This window comes from Pygocentrus nattereri, chromosome 3 (assembly GCF_015220715.1).
Source record: "Pygocentrus nattereri isolate fPygNat1 chromosome 3, fPygNat1.pri, whole genome shotgun sequence".
Classification (NCBI taxonomy): Eukaryota; Metazoa; Chordata; class Actinopteri; order Characiformes; family Serrasalmidae; genus Pygocentrus; species Pygocentrus nattereri.
In genome coordinates, this window is record NC_051213.1 from 6,906,142 (window position 1) to 6,918,933 (window position 12,792).

The following is a 12,792-nucleotide window of genomic DNA, read 5'->3' on the forward strand; positions in this document are numbered from 1 at the left end:
AATTCAATGCAGCCTCTCCCTCTCAGACACCTGTCCCCATGAGGTAGACAAAGCATGTCCCAAAAATAAATCAGCAAGAAAGTTGTGCTCTCCGCAACCGCTGGAAGCGGCAGCATGTGACAGCAGAGCTTTGATGAAAGCGTCCCCTCTCCGCGATAAGGCTGCAGAATTCAGGCCGTTTGCATAAATTGCTGTAAAAATAGCCAAGATCATCTAAAAGAACCCAGAAGAAACGCAACAGGCAACCGTCAGGAGGATATCATTACCATCCCTCCCTCCACCAAGCCCCTCGTGAAAAAGCGTCTTATTTGGGCGTGTAATTATTTTGCTGAATGTGAGCAGATGAGTTTGAGTCAGAGAGAGAGAGAGAGAGAGAGAGAGAGAGAGAGAGAGAGAGATGTACAAGTGTATGAGACACAGCTGTCTTATTCTTATGTCTCAAGAAGTGCCCAATATTTAATGTATCCTTTTCTACAGGACTGTGTTCTCTGAAGATGAATCAATGCAATAAACATCAGCCCTGCTCTGAAATGAACCCTTACAAATCTGGTGTTATTGTCATTTTGCTATATTTTCAATGTACATTAAAGGACCAACATGATGGGAATTAGCCAAAATATGTGGAAACTAAGCTGCAAAGACAGCCTGTTTTGAATTTGCTTCTTTGTAATGTCATTAAAAGTAATGCATTTATGAACATCCACTTATTCAGCCTGAAGCAGTTTAGCTCCACCCACTCACACTGACGTTATAAGGAGTGTTTCAGTAGGCATGTTTATATGACGCGGGGGGATCGATGATGAGGCGGACGCATATGCTGAAAAAAGCGAGATTTATTAGGGGAAAATCCATCATCAGGGTCTAAACAGTCCAAGGTCAAAGAACCAACATGGAGAGATTGAGGGACAAACATGACAAGAAGGAACAGAGAGTAAACACACCACAGAGAACAGAAAATTCAACGGAGGCCAGAAGATACAGCACAATACAAAGACCAGCAAACAACTAGGGAAAAACACAGGGCTTAAATACTAGAACAGGTTAACAAGACACAGGTGATTAACAAGAGGGTTAACAAGAAACAGGTGAGAACAATCAAGGACAGGGTCTGGAAACAAAGGGGCAGGATAGGGAAGCTCAATCGTAACAGAATTTCAATCAAAATCTTCAATCGGAATAGTCTAGTCCAATTGAGGCCATTTGGAATACATTTTCTATCCGACTGAGCGAGGTGGGTAATCCTGTAAATAACCCATCCCATAAATAATCCAATAACACAAGAATATTAACCGTGTAAATGTGTGTATCTGATTACATTCTCTATGGGAAAGTTTAAGTCTGCTCTGCATGTGCGTCGCGTCATACTGAGAGTTTATACCGTTCAACACGGTGGAGCAGAAACTGGTCTGTGTAGGAGATGAAGTTTATGCTCTGATCTTTAAAAGACAGCGGTGGGACAGACGTCCAGCTTATGTGTCTCAGAACACGACGTCTTCCTCTCGGCCTTCTTTAATAAGGACATGTGAAGTTAATCTGTTATCGGAATACATTTAATCGGATTGGCAAAAATCTTTGCATGTAAACACAGCCAGTGTGGACTATATTACACAACAGCCAATGAGTACTAAAATTATTTACATATATAAGTCTTAAAGGAACAGTAACAAAAAAAGGTGGTTTAAGTCTAAGGGATGAAGAGAGGCTGGAAAATGGTCATGTAAAAATGATTTGAAGCCTTTTTTTGGTACATAACCCCACTCAAATGTTACAAGCGGATATCAGATCAAAAACTAAAACACAAGATGGCATGCAATTACATAGTAAACATCATAGTTACAAAATTACTAAAAATACAGCAGATTTATATTATATTTACATTCTGACAGATTTGAGTCTCATTTTCCATTTGTCTCAATAGGAAACAATGACTAAAATGTGTTGAAACATTCCATCAAATTTAAATAAAAATATTTTTTCCTCTTCTACTTACAGAGGAAATGTGGTGTGGATTAAAACTTCTAGATTAAATGCCAGGCTTGATTGATAGAATCTTGTTGATTCTAGATTAAAACTAGAATGAACACTTTCAAGAGAATTTCTCCACTTGTTTCAATGATCTATGAGTAAGAAAATAAAACATATGCACATGCATTTCAAGCATAATATGCTATAAGTTTAAAACAGTAAGGCCCTAAATGATGGAGCAGGTCCACAGCAGACGATGAAGACCACTTTCTCCCTCCTCTAGCCCTTCTCTCTCCCTCTTCACCTCTCTCTGTCTCTCCTCCACCACCGTACTCTTTGCCAGGCCAGACTGCAGGTATGAGCGATCTCCATGGCTCAGCAGTTTCTCTGTATGTGTGATATTGATAGGAAATCAAACTGGACAGTCATCGCTCCTGTACTGCTTACCGATCACTAGCAGGAAGCAGAGGAGGATGGGTTAATGTAAAAAGCCACCAAAGGAAGATGAATGACCACAGTCTTCCTCTGCTTAGTTGGCATCAATGCGGCTTTGCCTGAAAAATTTATTTTAACCTTCAAATACCCTGCTCAAAAAAATAAAGGGAACACTTAAACAACACAATATGACTCCAAGTAAATCAAACTTCTGTGAAATCAAACTGTCCACTTAGGAAGCAACACTGATTGACAATCAATTTCACAGCTGTTGTGCAAATGGAATAGACAACAGGTGGAAATTATTGGACACTTCTCAGTACCTTTCTGCTTTCTGGCTGATGTTTTGGTCGCTTTTGAATGTTGGTGGTCTTTCACACTCGTGGTAGCATGAGACGGACTCTACAACCCACACAAGCTGCTCAGGTAATGCAGCTTATCCAGGATAGCACATCAATGCAAGCTGTGGCAAGAAGGTTTGCTGTGTCTGTCAGCGTAATGTCCAGAGGCTGGAGGCGCTACCAGGAGACAGGCCAGTACACCAGGAGACGTGGAGGAGGCCGTAGGAGGGAAACAACCGAGCAACAGGACCGCTACCTCCGCCTTTGTGCAAGGAGGAACAGGAGGAGCACTGCCAGAGCCCTGCAAAATGACCTCCAGCAGGCCACAAATGTGCATGTGTCTGCACAAACGGTTAGAAACCGACTCCATGAGGATGGTATGAGGGCCCGACGTCCACAGATGGGGGTTGTGCTCACAGCCCAACACCATGCAGGACGCATGGCATTTGCCAGAGACACCAGGATTGGCAAATTCACCAGAGGCGCCCTGTGCTCTTCACAGATGAAAGCAGGTTCACACTGAGCACATGTGACAGACGTGACAGTCTGGAGACGCCGTGGAGAGCAATCTGCTGCCTGCAACATCCTTCAGCATGACCGGTTTGGCAGTGGGTCAGTAATGGTGTTCCTCCTAATGCAGGGCAATGCTAGACCTCATGTGGCTGGAGTGTGTCAGCAGTTCCTGCAAGATGAAGGCATTGAAGCTATGGACCGGCCCGCCCGTTCCCCAGACCTGAATCCGATTGAGCACATCTGGGACATCATGTCTCGCGCCATCCTCCAACGCCACGTTACACCATAGACTGTCCAGGAGTTGGCGAATGCTTTAGTCCAGGTCTGGGAGGAGATCCCTCAGGAGACCATCTGCCACCTCATCAGGAGCATGCCCAGGTGTTGTAGGGAGGTCATACAGGCACGTGGAGGCCACACACAATACTGAGCCTCATTTTGACTTGTTTTAAGGACATCACATCAAAGTTGGATCAGCCTGTTGTGTGTTTTTCCACTTTAATTTTGTGTGTGACTCCAAATCCAGGCCTCCATTGGTTATTAAATTTGATTTCCATTGATGATTTTTGTGTGATTTTGTTGTCAGCACATTCAACTTTGTACAGAACAAAGTATTCAATGAGAATATTTCATTCATTCAGATCTAGGATGTGTTATTTGAGTGTTCCCTTTATTTTTTTGAGCAGTGTATATTCCTCAAGACCTTATTTAAACATCAAAGGTATACCTCAAGACTTTACTTAACCATCAAATATATACCTCAAGACCTTATTTAACCATCAAATATATACCTCAAGACCTTATTTAACCATCAAATACATACCTCAAGACATTATTTAACCAACAAATATATACCTCAAGATCTTACTTTACCATCAAATACATATTCAAGACCTTATTTAACCATCAAGCCCTGCGATGGACTGGCGACCTGTCCAGGGTGTATCCTGCCTTCCGCCCGAAGACTGCTGGGATAGGCTCCAGCTCCCCCCGCGACCCTGACGGAGAAGCGGCTTAGAAAATGGATGGATGGATGGATTTAACCATCAAATAAATACTTCAAGACCTTATTTAACCATCAAATGCATACTTAAAGACCTAACTTAACCATCAAAGTCATACCTCAAGACCTTACTTATCCAACAAATATATACTTCAAGACCTTATTTAACTATCAAATACACACTTCAAGACCTTACTTAATCATCAAATAAACACTTCAAGACCTTACTTAACCATCAAATATATACTTCAAGACCTAACTTAACCATCAAAGTCATACCTCAAGACCTTACTTATCCAACAAATATATACTTCAAGACCTTATTTAACTATCAAATACACACTTCAAGACCTTACTTAACCATCAAATAAACACTTCAAGATCTTATTTAACCATCAAATATATACATCAAGACCTTATTTAGCCATCAAATACATACCTCAAGACCTTATTTAAACATCAAAGGTATACCTCAAGACTTTACTTAACCATCAAATACATACCTCAAAACATTATTTATCCATCAAATATATACCCTAAGATCTTACTTTACCATCAAATACATATTCAAGACCTTATTTAACCATCAAATGCGTAATTCAAGACCTAACTTAACCATCAAATACACACCTCAAGACCTTACTTAACCATCAAATACACACCTCAAGACCTTACTTAACCATCAAATACACACCTCAAGACCTTACTTAACCATCAAATATATACTTCAAGACCTTACTTAACCATCAAATACACACTTCAAGACCTTATTTAACCATCAAGCGCGTACCTCAAGACCTTACTTAACCATCAAATATATACATCAAGACCTTATTTAACCCGTAAATGCATATATTGAGACTGTATTTAACCAAGAAATGAATACGGAGCAGTCCATAAGAGGAACTGTGCTCTCTGGAGTGAAGGAGATCCATCCCATATCCTTGGGATGAGATGGAGTGATCCAGAACTGAACATTCAAGGTCAGTACCTGACCTCACTAATGCTCTTGTGGCTGAATACAATCAAGTCCTCATAGCAATGTTCCAACATATAGTGCAAAGCCTTTTACAGAGGAGTAGAGGCTGTTACTGCAGCAAAGGAGGACAAACTCATTAATGATACACTTCATTTCAGAAGAAATACGATTTGTCATTCATTTTATCTTTGGAAAGTTTGAATGTCACATTTTAACAGCCCGAAAAATGCCTGATTTGCAGTAAATTGTCAAATTACTGTCAATACCATCAATAATACCAGCAAAAACAGTAAAAAATAGAAAATTACAATGGTGATTCTAATACTCTTACTCAAACTTAAACTCCACCCATGATGACAACCATTGGCTCATGAGTTGCTGAGTTTTGCTTTTATTGGCTGACTATCGACACATCTGCATGAATTAGCAAGTGCTTCATGTAAAGTATATGTATATAAGTGCACATTGAGGTGTGTCCATTGCAAATGATGTGTAAATAAGGTACTTGTGTACAGGCACTTGTTTTCACGCACTAAATCTGATTCATCAGTTGTACTACAATTTCCTAAATTAGATGCAGCATAGTTCATCCTCCCCGCGACCCTGACGGAGAAGCGGCTTAGAGGATGGATGGATGGATGGATGGATAGTTCATTCTGAATGACTAAATCCAGGCTTGTTTTTTGGCCCTTAAAGGCAAGTACACTGAGCAGGACTCGGTTTGAGCAAGACTATAATGTTAATGATAATGAATGCAGTTCCTTAGATGATGAGTTCTGGTGTTTCTCTGCAGCTTAAAAATGAATGGTGCACTGTCTACGAAACAAACACTAAGAACGAGAAGATTATCATCATCTACAGTGGCTGATAGATAATCTGGGTGAAAACCTCACACAGAAAAATGGCAGATTGTTGGAAACAGCTCTTGAAAAATACATGATTGTTTTGAAATTGGATTCTTCAACAGTGCTCATGCTTTTACCTTTTGCTGAAGATACATGAAACTTTGATTTGCTCTCCTCGAAGGCCTGTTATTTCAAGTAATGATCTATTTTCCAGGCCTGGGTCAGGTAGATTTCCTTTCAAAGACATTGTGAAATAACAGTGCCTCCTTTTTTTGTTGCTTATGTGAGAAACATTTAATTATCAGACACTGTTGTTCCCGCGGGGACAAAAAAAAATAATGCTTCTGAATGTGAAAATAATGATTTTGAAAGTGAATTTTTCTATTGTGGTTAAATGACATCTATGTGCTACAGTTCCTTAGCGAAGAAGTGTGCTCAGCAGTTCATTTATTATAAATGTTACATAAAATGATTCAACTGACAAAACTTGTGAAAGTGAGGCACAGAGGCAAAGTTATTTCGTCTCAAAGTTATACAGCCATGTTTTCGGCATTCCCTTGGAAGATACTAGACTATGCTCATACTTGGGTTTGCTATTCTTTTCCAAAAAGCATTTTTTTGCAAAGGACATAATGCTTTCAAACTATGATAGTTGACAATCAGAAATAACTGTCTAAATTCAGTGATGACATTTGCTATTAGCAGATTAAAGCACCGAAAAAGATATTTTTTTTCATAGGAACATTTCTGTTAATGATGCTGTCTGAATAAGACCATAATGTGAAGGAGATCCAAAAAGGAACATTTTCCTAAATGCTCTAAAACGTTGCTGTTGTAATTGTGTGCATTCTTCACATAGTAATCATTTCACTGGTCTCCAGTCACCCACCTAAAAGCCTTTTTTGCAACTGTTAAAGGTGCAGTGGGTAAGGTTTAGAGATGAGGTTGCAGACTGCAACCAGCTGAATACCCCTCCATCACTCCTCCTTTTCTAAGCATGTAGTACATTTTGTATTGCTTCTTTGACAAAGGGCATGCACCCTCCCTTGCTTTTTCTTGCGCTAAATAATAAGTTTGGTCCTCCAATTGTCAAAATTTCTGTTCTCAAACTTCTCAACATAAAACGATAGGCAGGCACTAGTAGCAGCTGCTGATTCCTCTTTCTGCATCTTCCAAATGGAGCTACAGCACCACCAATTTCAAAATGCCTCCCTGTGTAGATATGAAGGGCTCATTCTAAGTTTTTGTTTACTGTAGTCCATTTCTGCTAATAAATTCCAATAAATCTTACACACTGCACCTTTAAATGCACTTTGAATGCATATGCCAAAATCTTATCTTGCCTTTGAATGTGTAACTTTGTTGCATACGTCTAGACCATACCTATTTAAGCTTCAGATGCATACCTCAAATAGTTTCTACCCTAACATGCATAACTCAAAACACTATTTCTGTTAGGAAACTGAAACAGATCAGACGCTCGCAGATTAAAAAACAAGGTGGTAGTGAATCCCAAGGAGGGGCAGTTGAAACAGCCTGTAGAAATTCAAACCCTCGGGATCCAGGGGACGTGGTCTGTTGTCTGCTGCAGTGAAGTTTATTGTTGTGCATGCGGCCACAGACACCCAGCTAGCCTGTAAGACATTGGGCTAACTCATTTATATAGCTGGACTTATGCCAAGAAGAGGCACAGCTCATACAGGACAAGTAACAGGTGTGAGAAACACGACCATATGGGGGAACCAGAGAAACAGACAGCCTAAAATACAAATGTCAGCACATGCACACAGATACAGAATGTATATCACAGATATAGCACAATTCAAAACAATAAATTCCTTCAAGCCCAAAGTCAAAACTAGAGAGCTTAAAAACCAAAACCAAAGCTACATCAACAACTTGTCTAACATTAACTTATAATGAAAGTGTGATCTTTTGCATGCATATAAATACATACAAACACAATTCCAAATAAGCTGGGACAGTATATGAAATGCTAATGATACCAGCTTGTTGAACTCTGTCCGCAGAATTATCAGTATTTAGTAATAGTGATACTTTTTTGATCCCACAACCGGGGAAATTCCACCTTCGCATTTAACCCATCTGTGAAGTGAAACATTACATACACACTAGTGAACACACACACTAGGGGGCAGTGAGCACACTTGCACGGAGCGGTAGGCAGCCCTATCCACGGCGCCCGGGGAGCAGTTGGGGGTTAGGTGTCTTGCTCAAGGACACCTCAGTCATGGACTGTCGGCCCTGGGGATCGAACCGGCAACCTTCCGGTCACAGGGCCAGATCCCTAACCTCCAGCCCACGACTGCCCCTAAAGTCATCAGGGGAGAGCGCGAACGCAGTCCCCCACTACCAGAAATTATGCAGTTGAGATTCCCACATTTGGGGAATTCGCAAGGGTCAACACCACCCAAGTGCAAAGGCAGAGCCTTGCCCTGGGTGAACCACCTTCGTGATCATGGTATCGCCTCTGCCAGGTAAGTATGAGTACTCTCCAAGTATCAGTACTCTCCAAGAACCTGTGGTCGGGGCAGCGGTGTTGCTGCAGTGCATAGAAATAATATAAAATGTTCTTAGCTGAGTTTTGGACAATTTTCGAGTTTTGAAATTCTGGCATTTCAAATTATATATGCAGACCCGGTATTGTGTATTATTGTTTACTGCCCTCCTAAACCAAACAGTGCATTCTTAAACGAGTTAGCTGACTTATTGTCAGAAGGTGTTCTTAATTTTGCTCGAGTTTTAATTGTTGGTGATTTTAATGTACATGTAGACAATGATGCAAATGTGCTTGCTTCTCATTTATTAAGCATCACAGAATCTTTTCATTTTTGCCAGCATGTTGTTGGCCCTACCCACGTTGAAGAGCATACGTTAGATTTGGTTTTTACTTTGGGTTTGACTGTCCACTCTATTCGTGTGGAAGACTCTATAGTGTCAGATCACAGCAGTATTCTGTTTGATGCCGAGCTCCTGGCTCCAGTCACAAAATCTAAACATACCGTTTGTTCACGTTTTCTAAATAATGATTCTGTGCATACTTTTACCTTTTTTTCTAAGGTATATAACTCTATGACTCCCTGTAATCAGGTGAATGACTTGGTCGGTAGTTTTAATGATGTATGCACTACTGTGTTAGATGAGATTACGCCTATTAGAACCAGAGTTAAATCCATGATAACTCCTTCCCCATGGTTAAATGAGGAAATCATAGCTCTGAAGAAAAAAGTAGACAAGCTGAGCGTAGATGGAAACAATCGAAATTACAAGTTCATTATCTTTATTTAAAAGACCTTCTAACTGTTTTTAATATACGTGTTAGAGATGCGAGAAGAGCTTATTTTAAAAACGTGGTTGCTGCTAATAAGCATAATTCTAGATTTTTGTTCTCCACCATTGACCAGTTGATAAATGGGGCCTCTTTTACTAGTTCAGCTTCCGACATTGATTGTGGAAAGTTTCTACATTTTTTTATAGATAAGGTTAGTGACTTGCATTAGAGCTAGCATTGTTTTGCCACCCAATAGTTCAATGGTTTCTCTTCCTCCTTGTAACATGGTTCTTTTTGATCAATTTGAACCAATTTCTCTGGAGGATTTATTCTCTGTTGTGCAAGGCTTGCGTTCTTCCTCTTCCCCTTTTGATGTTTTGCCGTCTAGTTTTTTGGAAAAGGTCTTGTTGTCTGTTGCTCCTTGCTTATTGCGTATTACAAATGCATCTCTTACTTCAGGTTGTTTTCCTGACTTTTTTAAACAAGCTTGTGTTGTACCACTTCTTAAGAAATCAAATCTTGATTCATCAAACTGTAATAATTTAAGGCCTATCTCTAAATTACCTTTTATTTCCAAGATTTTGTAAAAGACAGCCTCAGTTCAACTTATGCAGTTTTTTAAAGACAACGCCATTCTGGAAAAATTTCAATCTGGCTTTCGCCCAAAACATAGCACTGAGACGGCTCTTCTGAGAGTCTTAAATGATCTTTTAATGCATGCTGATGCTGGTGAGATATCACTTTTAATTCTTTTTAGGTTGAGTCAATGGGCTGAAATTTCTGGGACAGCACTAAAATGGTTTTATTCTTATTTATCAAACAGGTCATTTTTGGTGTCTGTGGGTGACAGGATGTTTGCTCCTGCACTCTCAGCAGTGGGGTGCCTCAAGGGTCTATCTTGGGTCCACTTTTATTTTCTTTATATATGCTCCCTTTAGGTGATCTTATTGAAAGATTTAATGTTTCTTTTCATTTTTATGCTGATGATACACCGATATATCTATCTGTCGAACGAAATGACACTGGTAGATTGGATGATCTTAGCAATTGTCTGACAGCCATTAAAACCTGGATGTCTCAAAATTTTCTTAAACTAAATGATGAAAAGGCAGAGGTTTTAATTGTGGGCTCTGAGGAAATGTCCAAAACAGGTGCAGTTAGCTATTGATTGTGTTGATTTAAAGGCAAAGCCTTTTGTGAGAAATCTTGGTGTGACTTTTGACTCCCACCTCAGTTTCTCCTTACACATTAAGAAGCTTCTTCAATCCTGCTTTTTTCAACTTAGAAATATTAATAAAATTTGAAATTTCTTGCCCTTTTCTGACATTGAAAAAATGATTCATGCTTTTGTCTCCACCCGTTTGGACCACTGCAATGCCTTATTTACTTGTCTGAGTCAGAGAAAGGTGGCTCGTCTACAGCTTGTTTAAAATGCAGGTGCTCGTCTTCTCACTAGGACAAAGCGTAGGGAACATTACACCAGTATTGGCTTCTCTACACTGGTTGCCTGTAAGCTACAGAATTGATTTTAAAATTTTAATGCTTACTTATCAGGCTGTTCATAACGAGGCTCCAGCATGCATTACTGAGCTCTTACGTCCTCTTCATAGTGCGAGAACTTTAAGGTCTTCAAATCAGGGGTTATTAACCATTCCACGTACTAACTTAAAATCAAAGGGGGGCCGGGCTTTTGCAGTTTATGCTCCAAAATTGTGGAATAATCTTCCTACTGATGTCGGACTCTCTGAATCAATTGAGGTTTTTAAAAACGTTTAAAGACTTATTTTTATTCTCTTGTTTTTAACAGCTTTGATCAATGTGCTTTATAAGTCGGTGTGCATTTGAGTATTTAAACTGTGTGTATTACTTATTTGAGTATATAATCATAATGATCTTAATTGTCTTGTATTTTATTTGTAAGTACTTTGTAAAGCACTTTGTGAGTCACTCTGGAAAAGTGCTATATAAATAAAGTTTTACTTACTTACTTACTTACTAATGATACAGTTGTTAATAATAATAGTTGTTGTTTTATTAACTTACTAATATCTCTCCGCAAACTGACCTGTCCTGTTAATCAATTTCTCTCTCTCTCTCTCTCTCTCTCTCTCTCTCTCTCTCTCTGTCTTTATTTGAGCCCCTGAGCCCTCTGATGCAGTACAAAGCTGTCCAAACCTCACCTGCATGAACTGACCCTCCTGATAATGATGCTGCTGCTGCATGAACTCAAACTATCCAATTAACCATGGCTCCACCTGTTTTTCCCCATTTTGTATTATAATGCTGTTTGCTATCCGGTGTGGACCAGAAGAGGATGAGTTCCTCTTTTAACTCTTGGTTCCTCTCAAGGTTTCTGCCTCTTGCTGTTGGAGAGTTTTTCCTTGCTACTACCGACATTGGCAACACTCATGGGGGCTCAGACCTCGATTCTTCTGGAAAGCTGCTTTATGACAACACCTGTTGTAAAAAGCGCTATATAAATAAATTTTCACTTGACTTGACTTGACTATTACAGCCTTGTTCGGGACTCTTGGCAAAATGTCAATAAAAACAGAATGCAATGATGTGTGAATCATTTAAACCCTATATTTAATTGAAAATAGTTTGAAGACAAATCAAATGTTGAAACTGTTGAAACTTTGTCACTGTAGTTAATTTCAGGTCATTGTGATTGTTGAAGTTTTCTGTACATGCCTGCTTTCCATTTTTAATGTGAGTGTAGTCTCACACTGTAATTTGCTGCCAATATATATTCAGCTGGAGGGTTTAGGAGTAGATTTAAACTGCTGCACCCACACACACCCATCCCCAGACTATCTGCTCGTCTCTGTGCTCAAGCAATTGACTGAACATGCAGTTTTCTCCTGTTTGAATTAGAGATTTGAGCTACGCTTTGTTTCGTGTAGATATGAGTCACTCAGCTCAGCTGTTACTGGCTTCAAACATTAGATCAGAAAGTGCATATTTACACATTTTAAACATTTCCACCCCCGACCTCAGCCCACAAAGTTTAAAGACACAGACTGAGCGATGCAATTCAATGGTATTCATACAAATGCGAAAGTGCTCCAAAAACCTTCAGGCTTATTGCTGCAGGAATCTGTGGTGACTTTCAATTCGATTACAAAGCACCAATATGTTGAATAAGGCTGTAAATTCAATAGAGTAGGGCCAAAGATGTTTACAGCTCATGAAATGTCAGTGTTTCCCTTTCCTTATATAAGCATCTAATCTAAGCAAAGAAACAATGCAGCCCAGTGCACCTCACTAGGATTACAGCACAGTGGCTGTAAGCAAAAATGGGGAAATCTGCTTTATTTATGAGAGTAAAGAATATTCCCCTGCAGACAATAGATGGGAGGCTTCTGTGTGGGAGAGCAGTGACATGTTTACATGGAGATCATTTACATTTTTTGACACAG

The 12,792-nt window shown here is 39.7% G+C and overlaps 1 non-coding gene across 1 annotated transcript; it reads right to left on the minus strand.

Moving 5' to 3' along the window:
• Positions 1-8,420: 8,420 nt before the first annotated feature.
• On the minus strand, positions 8,421-8,584 carry LOC119263140. Its single transcript, XR_005130147.1, has one exon. It is a non-coding gene; the product is annotated as a U1 spliceosomal RNA (small nuclear RNA).
• Positions 8,585-12,792: the final 4,208 nt, after the last annotated feature.